This window comes from Gopherus evgoodei, unplaced genomic scaffold, assembly GCF_007399415.2.
Source record: "Gopherus evgoodei ecotype Sinaloan lineage unplaced genomic scaffold, rGopEvg1_v1.p scaffold_177_arrow_ctg1, whole genome shotgun sequence".
Lineage (NCBI taxonomy): Eukaryota > Metazoa > Chordata > Testudines > Testudinidae > Gopherus > Gopherus evgoodei.
Window position 1 is genome coordinate 47,265 of NW_022059840.1, and position 15,650 is coordinate 62,914.

At 48.9% G+C, this 15,650-nt stretch overlaps 1 long non-coding RNA gene and 1 other non-coding gene across 2 annotated transcripts in view; both read left to right on the forward strand.

The window, feature by feature from the left end:
- LOC115640024 overlaps window positions 1–15,365 on the forward strand; it is a 16,532-nt gene extending 1,167 nt beyond the window's left edge. The window contains exons 2-3 of the long non-coding RNA XR_003997795.1: window positions 13,946–13,949; window positions 15,273–15,365. This is a non-coding gene — a long non-coding RNA (uncharacterized LOC115640024). The remainder of the gene's footprint in view (window positions 1–13,945; window positions 13,950–15,272) is intronic.
- On the forward strand, window positions 13,796–13,868 carry TRNAV-AAC. The gene has a single exon. It is a non-coding gene; the product is annotated as a tRNA-Val (tRNA).
- Window positions 15,366–15,650: the final 285 nt, after the last annotated feature.

Below are 15,650 nucleotides of genomic sequence, written 5' to 3' on the forward strand. Positions count from 1 at the left end.
GCAGAAAGTAGAGGGGTGGGGGTGGGGTTAGAGGTTTGAGCTGCAAGAGGAAAGAAAATACTTCTCCCTGCTCTCTCTCTCATCAGAACATCTAAATACCAAGTGAAAGACATCTCTCCCCCACTGCAACAGCAACTCTGGTGCGCCTGGGCTGAGAGAATAACTTTTCTCTCCAGCAGGCCTAGCCTGGGCCATAGACACTTCAACCCCACAGACCTGGTGTGCCTGGCCTGAGACAGGGGAGGGGCTCCTCTCTTCTCCATTTGGGACATGGCAGGATGAGAGAAGTGACAGGGCTTTACGGGAAATCCTTATTTGCCTGATTCATGTACCAGTCCTAGTCCTTGCTGATCCAAACAAACCATTTATGCTGCATGCTGATGCCAGTTTGGAGGGTCTGGGAGCAGTCCCGTACCAGGAAGTGGAAGGAAATGTAAATCTGTAGCCTTTGCCAGCTGAGGACTGTCTGATAGCGAAACTCACTATCCCATCCACCAGCAGCAGTTCTTGGCCTTGAAATGGGCCATCACTGAGAAATTTCGAGGCTACTTGTGTGGTGCTCAGTTTCAGGTGTGGACAGAGAACAATCCACTGACTTACCTGTTAACAAGGGCTAAGCTGGATGATACGAGGCAGAGATGGGTGGCTACTTTTGCTAGCCATCACTTCAGCATTCAACACCAATGAGTTGGTATAATAGGGAGTGTGATATATCAGGACCACCAATTCTTGGTGGGGGGAGGATGTAAGCAGGGTGAGAATGAACCCTACCCTGCCATCTGTTGGTGATGTGTTGTAAAGGCCTTTTGTGGCTGATGTGCATGGTCACACCCACCCCGCATTGCATGATGGGGTTGCTTGTCCAAATGGTCATTTTGGCTGCTGTGGTATCCCCAGTCTCTTTCTTATTATGGCAGGAGTAATAAAGTGTAGTTATCCTGGTGATATGAATCAAGGACAGTAGAACGGTATTGAGCAGTTCATGATTTTGGGACTCACCCGAACTTATATAAATCTCGTTAGGCAAGGGACATTGGCTCCAAAGCCAAGTGAATTAAGAGAAATTGAATATGAATGTTTGTTTTTAGTTTTATAGTTTTTTTTTCCCTCTAGTTTAAAAAAAAAATCTCTTTATAATTCTGTTATATGTTCATTTCTATGCTACAGACCTAAAATCATTAATGCTTAAGTGTAAATTTTAGGCATACTTTAGCAGGTGGGTGTGATATCACTTACACACTCAAAATTGTAAACAACTTCATAGTTGGGTGAAATGCTCTTTTTTTACTCAGACTGCTAAGAAATTTTGCACAATGGACTCAGGGACCACAGCTGGGGGGGCATGACTTTTGTGGCAAGGAACTGGACTGGTATGGAGTAAAAGTTCTGTGGGAAGGAACCAAAAAGAGCACTGGGGCTGTGGTACAGCAGTTGCATACACTTTCTTTGGCCTGTTTTGCTGGAAGAGTTACCAGAGCAAGCTTGTCAATCACAGGTCAGCAGGTGGGTTTATGCAAATTCTGGACTCTGGGACCACAGCTGGGCTGGCAGGGAGCACAACTTTTGGGGCACATGCACCACCTCTGCAACCAACCTTTGCTACCTCACTCCTTAACACCACACACACAGCAGCCTTTTATCTCTCAGAACCAAAATATACCATGAAAGAGATCAAAGGGTATAAGCTTAAGGCAAGGGACTTCAGCACTAACAACAATTCTAAGAGATTCAAAAATGCTTCTGTCTTTACACACTAAGGACAACAGAAAGGAAATCAACTCAGATAAAAACCAAACAAATATCTATTTCTACCTCCCATAAGCTTTTGGCGTTTAGAACCCATACCCCTTAATGGTGAGTATTTGCCAGGCGAGGGTCAAGCTCTCAGGCCTCAAATGCCAGGTACAGTTACTGTGTCCTTGATCCATAATAAACAGGAAAATACACTGGATTACTCCTGCCCCAATAACAAAGAGACTGGGGATCCCACAGCAACTGAAATGACCGTTTGGACAAGCACTCCCATCATGCAATCTGGGGTGGGTGGAACCATGCAAATGACATCACCTCCAAAAGGCCTTTACAACACATCACCAATGGATGCCAGGCTAGAGTTCATAGCGACCCTGCTTAACCTAGATTGTGGCAAAGATTCAAAAACACTGAACGTTAAAACTCACCAAACATGAGTCAATCCATCCTCATCGTCGTATCCGCTCGTTATACTCCACACCTGAACGTAGCCGTCACATGGGCAACATACCCTCCTAACTCAGTGTCTGACTGTTAACCTTTTACCCCCAGTCGGGACTATTGCAGATTATGTATTCCTTATGCCACCCGATCTTAAACAGAACTTCGCACCCCCTGGGTAATCTATATGTTGTTCCCTGATCACCAGAAACTTCTGTGCCTAAATGCTGTACCATACATTTTTTTTTAAACGTCATCTTAATAAAATGTTGACATTTGTTCAAGATCCCGGCTCCTGTTTCTTTGCAAGGCTTGTGCACTTGCTCTGGGTTTTAGTCTGCTAAGACAGTGGTGGGGGGCAATTGAACCAGATGCGCTTGCCTGCTGCAGACGGATCCAAGGCTGAATCTCGTCCCCCACAAGCTGAAGGCTTAACTGAAAACAGTTTAAGAAGTGTTCCCGTCTCCGGCACTCAGCTACCCAGCTCCCAGTGGGGTCTAAACCCCAAATAGATCCCTTTTACCTTGTATAAGCTGTAAAATCCTGTGACCAGGGCAGCTGCCTGGCAGCCTGCGCATCTGCCTGCCAGCGTGAGAGCTCGTAAGGCTCTAATCTGGATAGTGCCAGCTGGGTGGCAGAGGTGTGAAGAGCCAGCAGAGTGGTGCAGTAGAAGCATGTTGGCTCCATAACCCCGAGGCTGATGGGTTGAAACCATCCTCTGCTACATGAGTGCTTTTCTCTCTGGGCCTTTAAGCAATCAAAACTCTCTGGCTTGTTAGCCCAACTCTGTCTGCCATGCGCCTGGGCAGCAGCAGGACTGTCTCAGAAGAGCAGCTCCCACCCCCCACCCTAATTTTGTGAGGCCATTATCTCTTGTAGTGGAAAGAAAGTAGAATTGTGGTTGGACTTTCGCTATTCTTGTTCCGGGAGTCAGTGGCTGTGAGGCAACCCTTATGATAATGGCAGAGGAAGAGTTCTCTCTTCTGCATTGATGCTGTATTTTTTTGTTGTGCCTTTTCTCCCCCGCTGTTCAAGGCAGGCTGGCAGGCTTGGTGGCTTGGGGAGGTGGGTCAAGCCTGGTTTCTCTTGGCAGACACTGGTTGAGAACCTGTGCTGTATGGTATCTCTCCTTAGTCATCTCTTGTCTAAACTGACCAGCCCTAATGTCTGTAGTCTCATCTCATTCTTTGGAAGCCTGCTATTTACCCCTTTCCGTTGCAAAAACTGACTATTTAGTCCTGCCCTTTCTTTCCAAGCTGCTAACCAATTACTGATCCATGAGAGGGCACAAGCCATCTGGAATAGCTTGTGACTGCGAGTAGCAACCCCAGGGCAGACTGTTAAGAAGCAGGGCACAATCCCCAAACTGGTTGTGTGTTCTAGACTTACATTTCACCAAGTGTCAGATTAGGGAAGAGGTCCCTTTTATGACTTTTTAAAGCAAACTTGCTATGTTTGCATCATTTAAGCGTTCTATGCAGAGGACTAGAAATGTTTTTATTAACCTGTATGTTAGATCATTTTAACATTGGCTGGAATCAAAATGTTATTAAAGTCATAAGAACTAATTTAACTGATACTTCCTCTATCTCAGGACTAGCTATTAAACTGATTTTTGGACTAGGGAGATGGAATAGCAGCTTCCTCCATCCATTGCACACATCACTCTGTTATTGTGGCACTGAACCTCCAGGAGCGGAGGACCTCCCTATGGGGAGAATATCATGGTTGAAGAGCAGCAAAGAAAAGTGGTGTTGTCTGTGTTCCCGTTTGGTTTGTACTGAGTATGGTTTTGAGTCATTTGTAACTCTTTCGTCAGTTATTAGTAAGATCTTATTATTAGGCCTCTGAGTTGAAAGGCTGCTCTTGCAGGTTTTACTTTGTCGTCTGTAGGTCAAACAGCTGCTTTCTTAGAGGAGGCAATGGGTTTGCTCCCTACTTCAGATTTTCTACAGGAAATCAGAGAAAAGAAACTAGAGGAGAGTGGTTTCTAGACACTCTCCCACCCATCTACCACACACATAGATTTTTCAAAGGCATTAACTTTTCCTTCTCTATGGAGCTTGTATTCTTCATAGAGCAAAATAAAACAAAAACATGCAAGTCCAAGCCTAATGCAGTATGAAACGCAATACAGATAAAATCTCACCCTCAGAGAGCTTCCAATAAGTTTCTTTCGCAGACTAGACTTATTTCTTGTCTGGGCCCAATCTTTTCGCCTTGTATAGTCCTTGTTCCAGCTCAGGTGGTAGCTAGAGGATTTCTAATGACTGCAGCCACCTTTCTTCTGTTCCCCCCTCCCCCTTATATAACTTTGGTACAAGGCAGGAATCTTTTGTCTCTCTCCTGGGGAAAAGCCTCAGGTTTAAGATGGATTCCTGTACCAGATGACATGGGTACATGTCCTGTGAGACCACAAGCCATCATTCTTCCTGGCTTGACTGACAAATGGTGCAGGACAGAGCCATCTACAGCCAATAGTCCTAGTTAATGGGAGCCATCAAGGGTCCAAACCATTATTAATGGCTCACACTTTGCATCATTACAACAGGACCTCAGAGTTATAGTTCCTATTTCTAGTTTCAGATCCAAGAATGATCGAGTCATACAAATAGGATGAACACACTCAGTAGATTATAAGATTTGTAATGATAGCTTACAAGAGACCTTTTGCATGGAGCATAATCCAGTTACATTATATTCACATTCATTAGCATATTTTCACAAAATCCTATGGAGTGCAATGTCACAGCAGGGAAAGAGTTTTACTGAGGCACCTGGGAGCAGTTGAGTTTCGCGTTCAGGCTGTGGCATGAATTCCCCCAGGTTTCTCATAAGCACACAGGGACCTTTGGGGGTGCTCTCAATACAGGAATGGCCCAGACACGATAAAGTGATGGGGATTGCATTTTCCTTTTTTATTTTTGTATTTCCAATGACATTTCTATTTGTGATTTCGTTTTGCTTTGTATAACTGTGTTTTCTCCTGGATCTGATATTTAACTAAAAAAAAGAATAAGGCCTCAGGGTGCCGGATGGAGGAGCAGGCTGGGGCTAGGACTAGGACTGCTAAGAGAGCGAGAGTAGCAGGTTTTCTGTATTGTTTCCCGCCTTCATTTTCATGACTAGTTTCTCTTGTGCACGAAATTTGTTTTGTGCACATATGAGCCTGGCTAGCTCAACTGGTAAAGCAGCAGACTTTTAATCTGAGGGTCCAGGCTTCAAGTCCCTGGTAGGCTGAAAAGGGAACCATTCCCCTCTCCAGGATGTTATTTGACATCACCTTTTTTCCCCAGGACTTGGCCTTTCCTAGGAAGGGCCAGTACTGCCTGGAACTGAAGGAGCAAATTCCTCACATGCCCACTGGCCTCTCAGTCTGGATTAAGAAAGGTCTCTGGGAGCTGCAGAAAATTGCTGCATGAGAACTTGGTGAGCAAATGCAGGGCTATCCACACCAGAACTCAGCAGAGGTCTGGGGGTTCCCTATTGGTCCCATGGTGTAAGGGCCAGCACTTGGGACTTTGAATCCTGCAATCTGAGTGGAAGTCTCGGTGGGATCTTAGGACAATTCCTGTGCCACAAATCCTGTTGAGTCTTCCAAGGCTCTATCTTGCTTTCTCAAAGGCCATGAAAGCCTGTCTTTTGCCCGCTAGCTGTTGTGATTTGAGCACAAGAGGGGACATTTGATCCAGAAGCCAGGCCATGCCTGGCATCCTGTAGGTAGGGATGTGAGCTGCATTTCCTCTGAGTCCTGAAGCTGGGCTGCAGCCTGGCCTAGGAAGCAGCCCTATTGGTTGACCTACTGGCCCAAAGTCACTTGGGCAGTGTTGGTGTCCCCAGGAATGCTGAAGGGAATAAGGAAGGGAAGCTCAATACTTCCCCCTATCAGTCAGGGCGGAAGAGGAGGGCTGCAAGAGTGGGCAGGTTGATGGATGGGCCTTCTACCATTCGGCTGGGGACGAGGTGGGGAACGCGAACTGGGAGAAATGGTTGCTGGCCTGTGAGGAATGATTTGGCCGGTGGCGTAATTGGACCTTATTACCTACAAGGTTGTCATGCTCAAGACCCATCTGTGGGGAATTTCCTTAGCCATGTGTTTCCCCTGCTCCATGAGTGCTGCTGAGACTGAACACAATGGCCTTCCACTCTTGTGGGGCAACAGGATGTCCCTACCTAGTCAGGAGAAGTGCGGCTTTTCTGCCGTATTAGAAGGGGGGTTAGGTGTGGTGGGCTTTGAAGCCTTGTACAGCTCTACTTTTTTGTGTTTCAATTTTCAGTGGTGGCTGAGCTGGAGGGCAGGTCAGGCCCGAGGGGAATGGTGGGGCAACCACAAAGAACTCAACTGACTCTTCTGATATGGCCGTATTTGTTTTGACCCCACTGGATGCAGCACCTGGTACGGGATGGCTGATGGTGGCAGAAGGGGGAGGAGTAGACGCATAGACTTTAAGGTCAGAAGGGACCATTATGATCATCTAGTCTGACCTCCTGCACAGTGCAGGCCACAGAATCTCACCCATCCACTTCTATAACAAACCCCTTACCTGTGTCTGAGTTACTGAAGTCCTCAAATTGTGGTTTGAAGACCTCAAGCTGCAGCGAATCCTTCAGCAAGTGACCCATGCTGCAGAAGAAGACGAAAAACCTCCAGGGCCTCTGCTAATCTGCTCTGAAGGAAAATTCCTTCCTGACCCCAAATATGGCAATCAGCTAAACCCTGAGTAAGTGGGCAAGACTCACCAGCCAGCACCCAGGAAAGAATTCTCTATAGTAACTCAGATCCCAACCCATCTAACATCCCATCACAGACCACTGGGCATACTTACCTGCTGATTAGGAGGTTAGGAAGTCCCCCCTACCCCCCAGTGTTCTTCTATTCCCACCTTACACCCTACAGGATTTTCAGTGGGTGGCTAGGTGGAAGGTGCTTGCAGGATGGCTTCATCCGCAACAGTGGCTGCCCTCACAGCAGCGGCAGCCACAGCAGCGAGACCCCCCCCCTGCCTTTGGCTCAATGTGAACAGAGGTCAATGTACCACTGCGTGTGATAGGCCAATTTTAGGGAGCTTCCTCTGAAGGTGAGCAACTGTCCCCAGAACTTACTGACAGGCGCTTTAAAGTATTTGCATATGTGCACGGCCAGCATGTGCAGAGCAAAGGCTGCCCACGGGCACTGTGTCAGGCTCTGGCACCGCTTGAGACCATGGACCATCTTCAGCCACCAGGTAACCCAGGATCTAAGGCAGGAATGGGGTGAGGAAGCAAGTCACGCTGAGCAAGGCAGGCAAAAATTCATCTTGCCTTCGTGGGCGCTCACAGTGATACCCTTTTTGTGTGCCAGGGCTGACAAAAACATCCCAGACAGAGAAGCAGCAGGCCCCAAAAGTGCCCTTAGGGTGCTGACTTAACTCAGTTGGGAGAGTGTTAGACTGACAATCTAGAGGTCCCTGGTTCACTCCTGTGCTTTGGCATGCTCTTTGTGCGCAGCAGTGGGCTTTTCTCTGGAAGCACAGCAGTGTCTTTACCCACCACGAGTCCCTCATTTCAGGCTCCCAAGCAAGAAAAGACAGCATGGACTTGTGCACCAAGTTGGCCCACCTGACCTTTCTTTCTTCTCTTGCTCTTTGTCAGCTAGGGGAAGAAAAAGAAGCTCTCCTTCAAGCCAGAGTCAGAAGGGCGACGTTAGGATGACTTCCTGAGTGCCGGCTCCAGTCCTTTGCTCTACCAGCTGACCTATCGAAGGGCTGCCACCTCTCTCTCCAGGTTCGCCCATCGGTGTGTTCAGAATGGAGAGGGGTAACTAGTGGTGTTCCCCAATGGTCACTCCTAGGACCAATCCTATTCAACTTATTCATAAATGATCTGGGGAAAGGGGTAAACAGAGAGGTGGCAACATTTGCAGATGATACTAAACTGCTCAAGATAGTTAAGATCAAAGCAGACAGCGAAGAACTTCAGAGATGTCTCACAAAACTGTGATTGGGAAACAAAATGGCAAATCAAATGTAATGTGGATAAATGTAATGCACATTGGAAAAAATACCCCCAACTATACATACAATATGATGAGGGCTAATTTAGCTATAACTAATCAGGAAAGAGATCTTGGAGTCATCATGGATAGTTCTCTGAAGACGACCATGCAGCGTGCAGCAGCAGTCAAAAGAGCAAACAGGATGTTAGGAATCATTAAAAAAAAAAAAAGGAGACTAAGACAGAGAATATCTTACTGCCTTTATATAAATCCATGGTAGACCCACATCTTGAATACTGTGTACAGACGTGGTCTCCTCTTTTCAAAAAAGATATACTGGCATTAGAAAAGGTTCAGAGAAGGGCAACTAAAATGATTAGGGGTTTGGAACGGGTCCCATATGAGGAGAGATTAAAGAGACTAGAACTTTTCATCTTAGAAAAGAGAAGAAGACTAAGAGGGGATATGATAAAGGTATATAAAATCATGAGTGCTATTGAGAAAGTGAATAAGGAAAAGTTATTTAATCGATCCCATAATATAAGACCTAGGGGCCACCAAATGAAATTAATAAGTAGCAAGTTTAAAACAAATACAAGGAAATTCTTCTTCACACAGACACAATCAACATGTGGAACTCCTTGCCTGAGGGGGTTGTGAAGGCTAGGACTATAACAGGGTTTCAAAGAGAACTAGATACATTAATAGGTTTCAGAATGGAAGCCATGTTAGTCTGTATCAGCAAAAAGAATGAGGAGTACTTGTGGCACCTTAAAGACTAACAAATGTATTTGAGAAACAACTCTGACATCATAATAAAAAAGGCTGACAAAGGAGGTGCTGTCGTCATCATGAATAGGTCAGAATATGAATGAGAGGCTGCTAGGCAGCTCTGTAACACCACATTCTACAAGCCATTACCCTCTGACCCCACTGAGAGTTACCAAAAGAAATGACACCATCTGCTCAAGAAACTCACTGAAAAAGCACAAGAACAAATCTGCACAGAAACACCCCTATACTCCAACTAGGGGTATTCTATCGTCTACCTAAGACCCATAAACTTGGAAATCCTGGATGCCCCATCATCTCAGGCATTGGCACTCTGACAGCAGGATTGTTTGGCTATGTAGACTTCCTCCTCAGGGCCTACGCTACCAGCACTCCTAGCTATCTTTGAGACACCACTGACTTCCAGAGGAAACTACAGTCCATTGGTGATCTTCCAGAAAACACCATCTTGGCCACTATGGAGACAGAAGCCCTCTACACCAACGTTCCACACCAAGATGTATTACAAGCTGTCAGGAACAGTATCCCCAATAATGTCACGGCAAACTTGGTGGCTGAACTTTGTGACTTTGTCCTCACCCACAACTATTTCACATTTGGGGACAACGTATACCTTCAAGTCAGCGGCACTGCTATTGGTACTCACATGGCCCCACAGTATGCCAACATTTTTATGGCTGATTTAGAACAACGCTTCCTCAGCTCTTGTCCCCTAACCCCTCTACTGTACTTGCACTACACTGATGACATCTTCATCATCTGGACCCATGGAAAAGAAGCCCTTGAGGAATTCCACCATGATTTCAACAATTTCCGTCCCACCATCAACCTCAGCCTGGAGCAGTCCACACAAGAGATCCACTTCCTGGACACTACAGTGCTAATTTGCGATGGTCACATAAACACCACCCTGTACTGGAAACCTACTGACCTCTATACTTACCTACATGCTTCCAGCTTCCATCCAGGACACACCACACTATCCATTGTCTATAGCCAAGTTCTAAGATAGAACCGTATTTTCTCCAACCCCTCAGACAAAGACAAACACCTACAAGATCTCTATCAAGTTTTCTTACAACTACAATACCCACCTGCTGAAGTAAAGAAACAGATTGATAGAGCCAAAAGAGTACCCAGAAGTCACCTACTAGAGGACAGGCCCAACCAAGTAACAGAACGCCACTAGCCATCACCTTCAGCCCCCAACTAAAACCTCTCCAGCGCATCATCAAGGATCTACAAGCTATCCTGAAGGACGATCCCTCACTCTCATAGATCTTGGGAGACCAGCCAGTCCTTGCTTACAGACAGCCCCCCAACCTGAAGCAAATACTTACCAGCAACCAAACAACAAAAACACTAACCCACGAACCTATCCTTGTAACAAAGCCTGTTGACAGCTCTGTCCACATATCTATTCAGGGGACACCATTATGGGACCTAATCACATCAACCACACTATCAGAGGCTCATTCACCTGCATATCTACCAATGCGATATATGCTATTATGTGCCAGCAATGCTCCTCTGCCATGTACATTGGCCAAACCAGACAGTCTCTACATAAAATAATAAATGGACACAAATCACATGTCAAGAATTATAACATTCAAAAATCTGTCAGAGAACACTTTAATCTCCCTGGTCACTTGATGATAGACCTAAAAGTCGCAATATTACAACAAATAACCTTCAAAAACAGACTCCAACAAGAGACTACTGAATTAGAATTAATTTGCAAACTGGACACCATTAAATTAGGCTAGAGTAAAGAATGGGAGTGGATGGGTCATTACACAAAGTCAAACTATTTCCCCATGTTTATTTGGCCCCCTACTGTTACTCACGCCTTCTTGTCAACTGTTGGAAATGGGCCATCCTGATGATCACTACAAAAGGTTTTTTCTCCTGCTGATAATAGCTCACCTTAACTGCTCACTCTTGTTATAGTGTGTACGGCAACACCCATTTTTTCATGTTCTCTGTGTATAGTGATAAAGTTCCTCCTCTACCTTAGTGGGTCCTGCACTTATTGACAGATTGTTCACCTCAGTGATCTTCCCCTCTTGTGGAACCCACAGTCTGGGTCAGCTCTTCCTGTGTCTGATCAGGAGTTGGGGAGGTTTGGGGGGAACCCAGGCCCACCCTCTACTCTGAGTTCCAGCCCAGGGCCCTGTGGATCACAGCTGTCTATAGTGCCTCCTGTACCAGCTGCATGACAGCTACAACTCACTGGGCTACTTTCCCATGGCCTCCTCCAAACACCTTCTTTACCCTCACTGCAGGACCTTCCTCTTGGTGTCTGATAACGCTTGTCCTCCTCAATCCTCCAGCAGAATTCACTCCTTCTCCTCTTGCTCCCCCCTGCCTGACTGGAGTGACCTCCTTTTTAAACCCAGGTGCCCTGATTAACCTGCCTTGATTGGCTGCAGGTGTTCTAATTAAAGTAGCTATCTCTACTGCCTTCTAGAAAGATCTTAATTGGCCCCAGGTGCCTTGATTAACCTGGAGCAACTGCCATTTGGTTACCAGGGTCCTATTGGCATCCAGCGGGGGTGGGCGGGCGAAGCCCGCCCACTTCTAAAGGGCCTCCCCCCAGCCTAAGGGGAGGACCCACAGGTCTGGGACACCAAATAATTACGGGGGACAACTAATGAAAAAAACAGGATCGGGAGTGAGGTCATAGGGCTAAACGAAGGGAACCTGATGGGGACACCGAGCAGAGAACCCCGGACAACACCCACTGCTCCTCGAAGACGTCAAGGGAGCCAGTGGACGCCGCCCAGAGGAACTCTGCCCAGATGCGTGAGCAGACGGAGGAATGGAAATAGGCCCTACAGTCGCAGGAAATTCCGTCGGCCAACCTCCTCTCCCTGGTGTTGTAGATGGTCAGTTTGGCCAGGGCCAAGAGGAGGTTGAGAAGGAGATCCCGCGACTTCGTGGGGCCACGGATGGGGAGCGTGTAGATAAAAAGGTGAGGGGAAAAGTGCAACCAAAAATGCAGGAAAATATTCAGGAGGAGCCGGAACAGGGGCTGCAACCTGGCACACTCCAAATAAACGTGCACCAAGGTCTCCTTCTCACCACAGAAAGGGCAGGTGCTAGGGACAGATGTGAACCACGCCAAGTACACGCCCGTGCTCACGGCTCCGTGAAGGAGCCGCCAACTGATATCCCCGGCGGGCCTCGGGACCAGGGCAGAGTACAAGCTGGCCCACCGGGGCTCCTCACCCTCAAGAGGCGGCAGGAGGTCCCGCCATTTGGTATCGGGGCGGGATGCGAGGGTGAGGTAGTGAAGGGTATGGAGCACGAGCGAGTACAGATGTTTCCGTGGCGCGGTCTGGAACAAAATCGGCTGCAGATCATGCAGCCGGCTGGCAGTGAAAGGGTGAGGGGGCCGATTGGATCCATGAGGCAGGGGCCCGATAAAAATGTCCACGGGGCCTGGGGTGGAGGGTGGGCGGGGCGTGCCCTCTCGCAGGACCCGGTCGAGGCAAGCCCAAGCAGCGGGCAGTAAAGCGGCCTTCACCTCCTGAAGTACGCGCTGGGGAGTACGAGGTCTGGAGAGCCCCATGCGCTGAGCGAGCATCAGGGGATCCAGCCAGTCTCTCCGGTCGTAGTCCAGGAGGTCTCCGACCCTGGTGACTCCTGCTGAGACCAACCTCTGGCACACCGTGGGGGACTCTGCCACCTGCACACGAAGCTGGGGATTGTGTAGCAGTGGCTCCGCGAGGAGGTCAACCCCCACGGTGGCCGCCATGGACCTGGTCGTTGAAAAGAGCTTCCAGGTCCAGAAGAGGTCTTGGTAGAAGACCGGCAGCCCGGAGAGGTCTCGCGGAAGACCTCTCGGATGGAGGTAAAAGAGCTGCCGGTCGTATCGGAGCCCTCGGAAGCGGCGGAGGAAGGCGTGCGCCAATACACTCCATGCCGGACTACCCGCACCAAACAGGAGCCTCTGCAGGGCCTGGAGGCGGAAGACATGGACCTGAGCGCGTAAGCACTTCAGGCCCTGCCCCCCCTCCTCCAGGGGCAGGTGGAGGACCCCTGCAGAGACCCAGTGTGTCCCTGGCCAAAAGAACTCCAGAATCACCGTCCGGAGGTTGGCCAGGAAACCCGGGGCCGGGACCAGGGTGTTGAGTCGGTACCAGAGCATGGACAGGACCAGTTGATTAAGCACCAGTGCCCTCCCCCGAAGGGAGAGGCACCGGAGTAGTCCTGTCCATTTCCGGAGCCGCTCTGTCACCCTGCCCTGCAAATCTTGCCAGTTTTCCGGCGGAGACGGATGCGTGGCAGAAAGGTAAACGCCGAGATAGAGCAGCAGACCCGCGCTCCACCGGATGGCCTACCAGGGTACTAGGGATTTGTTTAGCCTGGGGCTAACATACCTGTTTCTCAGTACTTTACTGTAGCCATCTGGCCTTGCCCCATCACAATATAAATATATATATATTCCTGCTGTATTTTCTACTGCATGCATCCAATGAAGTGGGTTTTAGACCACGAAAGCTTATGCTCAAATTAATTTGTTAGTCTCTAAGGTGCCACAAGTACTCCTCTTTCTTTTTGCAGATAAATTAATGGAGGTTAAGTCCATGAATGGCTATTAGCCAGGATGGGTAAGGAGTGGGATCCCTAGCCTCTGTTTATCAGGGAGTGGAGATGGATGGCAAGAGAGAGATCACTTAATCATTACCTGTTTGGTTCAATCCCTCTGGGGCACCTGGTATTGGCCACTGTTGGCAGATCTGATGAAGGGTTGGATGGACCTTTGGTCTGACCCAGTATGGCCATTCTTATATTCTTATGAAGGGAGGGGCAAAGCACTGCAACAGAGTTTCTGTAGTGTAGTGGTTATCACATTTGTTTAACACACAAAAGGTCCCTGGTTCAAAACCAGGCAGAAACATGTGGGCTTAATTTTCCAAGCTCCTACTGGCCTGTCCCTGCTGTTGTAGGAGTAGCAGTGATTTCTATGGTCAAAAGGTCTGTTATACTTCCCCCGTTCCCACTTTTGTCTCCTCTCCCTCTCTGAATGCCTGTGAAGTGGCTTTTCCCCTCCCGCTCCCTCCTGGACTGCTCGTGGGATGAATGTTCTGGTTGAAGAGCAGAAGAGTTCCCAGGTAGACAAGGTGTCTGGGACTCTAATTAGGCAGCACTCACACACCCAAAGCATGGACACTGCCCAGGGTGGAGTGTGACCAGACAGATGCAGCCAAGTCATCTCTAGTCGCAGGCCATGAGGTGTAGGCCCTTAAAAGGAGAAGGGGCCATGTGCTCAGGAGTCACTCACAAGCTTGTACCTCCAGTGAATGCCCTTTGCCCAGACCGCCTGGCCAGTGGTTCTCTGCATTGTATTTCATTGTGCCTCAGGAAGACTTACCTTCATTGCACCGTCCATAGCTGTGCTGTGAGACACTTACCTTGCAGAATCCTGACATCTCCAGTGCTGTGCCTGTCCTGGGAGCGTGAGTATGTGAGTGCGAGTGTGACCCCTCCTCCCCCACTTATTTTGAGCTTAGCTATCACTATAATAAATGTGCTGCTATCTGCCAGACTCTGGTGGGTCATTAGTCCTCCCTACGCTTACTAGCTGGCCCAATTTGGGGTAACACCTGAATAACCCTAACACCTGCATGGCAGAGGGTGGTGAAATGAGCTGAGGAAAAAGCCTTGGCATCAGCAGGGGAAAGCTAGATGATCTTGGAGAGTCGCCTGAAACTTTGTGGCTTAGCTTCCTCTGCCCTTGGAGGTTGGCCTACAGAGGCCGGCTCTTCCTGCTGGCCTCCTTTGTGTGACTTGCCAAAGGAGGAAGTGAGGCAGGAATGGGGCAAAAGAGGAAAGTCGAGCTGAGGAAGGCAGGGCAGAAGCTAAGAGCCTCAGTGCAGCTAAGTGGGGAGTGCCACCATTTGTTCTGCAAAGCCTGGGGAGGTGCGGCTGGCTACTGGGAGGTAGAATCCTGTGCCTGCCACTTGGCTTCCCAGGGATGGCTACTTGCATCCCAGAAGAAGAAGGATGGTTCTGGGTGAAAGGAAAACAAGCAAAGCTCTGGGAGGAAATTTGGGTGCGGGGTGCTGGCTCTGCGCTGGGGGAGGGGGTTGGGGTGCAGGAGGGGTGGCGCTTACCGCGGGCAGTGCAGCTCCCAAAGTGACTGGCACACGCAACCCTGCGGCAGCAGCTCCTAGGTGGGCCGTGCCAGGGAGTCTCTGTGTGCCGCTGCCTGCAGGTGCTGCCCCCAGAGCTCCCATTGGCTGCAGTTCCTGGCCAATGGGGGCTGTGGAGTTGGTACTTGGGGCAGGGGCAATGAATGGAGACACTCCCCCCGCCCCAGGGGATGCTGGGACATGCCGGCCATTTCTGGGAGTGACACGGAGGGACGGAGGCAGAGTGGGCAGGGAGCCATCTTAGTCCTGCTGGCACATCTCTGCACACCCATTGTGGGAGGGGAGCAGAGGTCATCCATGTGCTGCCTGGGGTAGGGGCAGTGCACAGAGCTGCCTCCCCTCCCGGGTCTATTACAGGAGGGGAGGGGGGTCTTTTGGCCTGTAAGGTGCAGCAGGTCGGACTAGATGATCACATTGGTCCTTTCTGACCTTAAAGGCTCCAAGTCTAAAAGGGAGAGGGAAGTAAAGGAAGTTTTTTTAAAAAAAATAAACCAAACATTGTAATACCAGGATAACTCCAACAGCTC